Source organism: Parasteatoda tepidariorum, chromosome 1 (assembly GCF_043381705.1).
Source record: "Parasteatoda tepidariorum isolate YZ-2023 chromosome 1, CAS_Ptep_4.0, whole genome shotgun sequence".
Taxonomy (NCBI): domain Eukaryota; kingdom Metazoa; phylum Arthropoda; class Arachnida; order Araneae; family Theridiidae; genus Parasteatoda; species Parasteatoda tepidariorum.
The window spans coordinates 31,036,761-31,040,270 of NC_092204.1; the positions used below are offsets into that span (position 1 = coordinate 31,036,761).

The following is a 3,510-nucleotide window of genomic DNA, read 5'->3' on the forward strand; positions in this document are numbered from 1 at the left end:
CCCATAGTTTGGTCAGGAGAGCGATTCAAAGTTCGTACCCCTTAATGTTAATTTCGCTTTTTGCGTTTTCAGTCATATTTTCAAAACTAATGAAGCAATTCAAAAAAAATTGCACCCACTCATAAAACTCATTTACCCAAAGATAATTTCATGAAAAAAATAATTTTTAATAATTATTAATTATTTTTTATTATTTAATTAAATTGAGGATGAAAACATTTTAAATTATAAGGTATGAATTTTTTTTATACCATATTAATCTACATATTTTTCAATTGAAAAATCTAAAGTTTCAACTGTTTTTATTTATTAGAAGCTGAGAAAAATTAAAATTAATTATTTTCAAAAAAATAATTTGGCGACAAAAAAGAAATAATTAAATGGGGCGATTAATATTAAAATGTGATAAACTTGCGAGGAACTTGACTTCCTGCGTGTAGCCTAAAATTTCATTCATTTTTTATTCGCTAATAATCGCTTGCTAATCTTTTTATTTTTTATTTCTTTCAAACTATAAAATGCTTCTTTTTTAGTCGTTTAATAATTTATTAGCAATTTAGTAAAGAAATTTGAATAAAACCTTTTGAATAAAAAACACTTTATTCAACGAATGTCTAGTTTTATAAAAGCGTGCTTCTGATAGAATATGATTATACACCAGATTATATTATGTGCTTATTTAATGTGATTATTTTTTATTTTTTGATTTTGTTTTTCAGTAATTGATACAATTTCAATAATATACATACGTATGCATAGATTTATAATAATATCAATTTCTTGAATACAGGGTAACAAAAAAATATAGGGATCACTTTTGGATGTTTTTATTTCCAAAATTTATTACATAAATTCAGCGATGCTTCTCAATATGTCGACCTCCGGCATAATAGATTTGTCTACAACGCTTCGGCCATGATTTTAAAGCCCGCAAAATGATTTCCTGGGGGATTTTCTTCACCTCTTCTCTAATAGCTCTTTGGAGGCCTCTCAATGTAGAAATTCTCCGCTTATCCAGTTTGTTTTTCAGATGTCCACATAGGAAATAGTCGCATGGTGCAGCATAAGGACCGTTTGGAATCCATTGTTCTGGTCTCAGGAATTGCACTTGCTGATCTGTTAGGAATTTCTGGGTGACCTTAGATGCATGCGATGGGGCAGAGTCCTGATGAAACACAGCATCACCATTAGGATACAATCTGCAGTAATCATCCTTAAGAAAGGGCTTTAATATCTTATGTATGTAATACTCAGAATTTATTTTGGCCCCAGGTTTCACAAACCGAGGTTTGGTCACCCATCCAAACCATTACGCCTTTGGGATGAGGCACCGTGGTTGATGGTGTCAAGTCTCGCCTGTTCTGCCCACGGCTAAGATATTGAACTTTAGATTTAGCATTGGTATCAGATAGATAGATCCAAGCTTCATCAGTTGTAATGAACTTTCGCCATCTGTCCTTACGGAGAAGCTTGTAGAGGGGCCATGAACGTTGCCTCCTAATCTGCACCGATCTCTCACTTAAATGATGACAATTTGGTTTTTTTTATGGCATTTTTTCTTCAACTTTTGTTTTAGTTGATAGCTTACAACTTGCTGACTCACGTTAAGAGCTTTAGCCATGCTTGCCTGTGGTGGATCCGGTTTTGATGTCATCTTATCAAGCTTCTGCAAATCTGATTTCTTCAATTTGCTTGGTCGTCCACTTCTTTTTGGTTTTGCATTATTTTGCATCGTTCCGAGTTCTGAATCCTTGATGCGACTGATATGGCTGAGTGAAATTGCAGTACCTTTCTTTTTAAAATGGGTTTGTATAATCCTGTGGTTCCAGCGAATTTCTAAAAATGCTTGTACTTGACCAATTAGCTTTTCGTCAAATTTTTTTAAAGGCATTTTTTTGATTTTATAAAATAGTATTGCAGTTGAAAGTCTAATAGCAGAGCTTTAGATCAGAATGCTATAAATGTAAAAAGGTTTTAAAACTTTAGTGGTAGATAACCACAAAAGTGATGCCTATACTTTTTTGTTACCCTGTATATATTTTAGAAATATTAATAAAAATACGTAGTCAACATTTTTAAGCATCTCTCACAACATCGCAAATTTCTCAACATCTTATAGGATAAACTGACCAATGAAGGAACACTTAAGCTTATCTTGCTTTTAAAAAAATTTCAAAATTTTTAATTTTAGCTAAATGATGGTGTCGGCATATTTGTTATTAAATGCAAATTATGTAAAAAAAATTTAGATAACTTATATAATATTGTTTTAAGCTTTTGGTGGTTTAAATAATAAGTAATAAGATAACCAAGTGAAGGAATAGTTCTTACCAGTGAATAAACACTAAATTTTCCAGTGAATGAATTTTGAGAATGTTTGATGCTCACTATGAATCCATAGGCCATAACAAATGTCTAAAAACAAGATTTTTTTTGGGATTACAACATATAACCACAGTTAACGTGGAAAATGTTACTTTTTTTCAGTCATGGAATGGAAAGTAAGATATGTTTGAATACATAATTAAAAAAAAAAAATTTCATTTTTTTTCTCGCAGTTTAATAGTCCGTTCTAAATTATGAATGTTTATCATTGTGTAATCCGATGATGCTTTTATTATTACTAGATCACTTTTTTGTTTACTCTTTTTCCCATATTTTTTGAAGCCTTTTTTTTATCTCTTTAAGTTTTTTTTCCTCTTCGTCATACTTTCCGCTTTAACTTTTTTTCCAGCTCTTTCAATCTCTTTAAATTTTCGTTCTTTTTCTGAAGCTAATGCAAAAAAGTAATTTATTTATTTTTCTTTTGATTTAACCTTCCTCTTTTTTCCAAATTTTTGACCAATGAAATTGTATCTTCGAAATTTCTTTTGATTTTCCAGTACCATTTCTAGAATTCCTCACTGGATAATAAATGCGAAAAAGGAGTTTCGAAGTTTGAGTAAAATCTATCTCTCATTAACTTACATCTAGTGGGTCTTCAGCAGTACTTACCATTTACTTATGGAACCAATTGTTTTTGCAAATAACAATGCATCAAGAGGACTTATCTCAAAATCAGTTTTCAAGATACTTAAGTACTCAATAATTTCGCTATTTCCAGAATGAAATTTGTTTGATCGAAACATATTATTCCTTGAAAATTAAAACGTGGAAAAAATTAACTTTTATAATTTATCTAAGCTTATTCCATTTATTTAATGATAGCGGTATTAAGGTTAAGGATATGCGATGGAAGCCCCGTTTACTATTTTACTATAAATGCATTAAATCATGTAGCATGAATAATTTATTTCAAGCAAATTATTTAATAATTTTAAGCAAATAAGGGTGTAAAAATAAACTCGATCGAAATGCTCCGAAAGTATACCCTAAAATATATGTAGAATAAACTTTGGAATCGATATATAAAAAATACCTTTTCAAACAACTTCGAGTAGAACGGAAACGCTAACTTGTTTAAAAAAGTTGTCCTTGTTACTATTTAATTTCGATTCCTGGTACTAGGGG

At 30.4% G+C, this 3,510-nt stretch overlaps 1 protein-coding gene across 1 annotated transcript in view; it reads left to right on the plus strand.

Annotated features, from left to right (window-relative positions):
* LOC107437648 (nose resistant to fluoxetine protein 6) overlaps positions 1-3,510 on the plus strand; it is a gene marked incomplete at its 3' end in the record, with an annotated part of 49,810 nt that overhangs the window by 11,501 nt on the left and 34,799 nt on the right.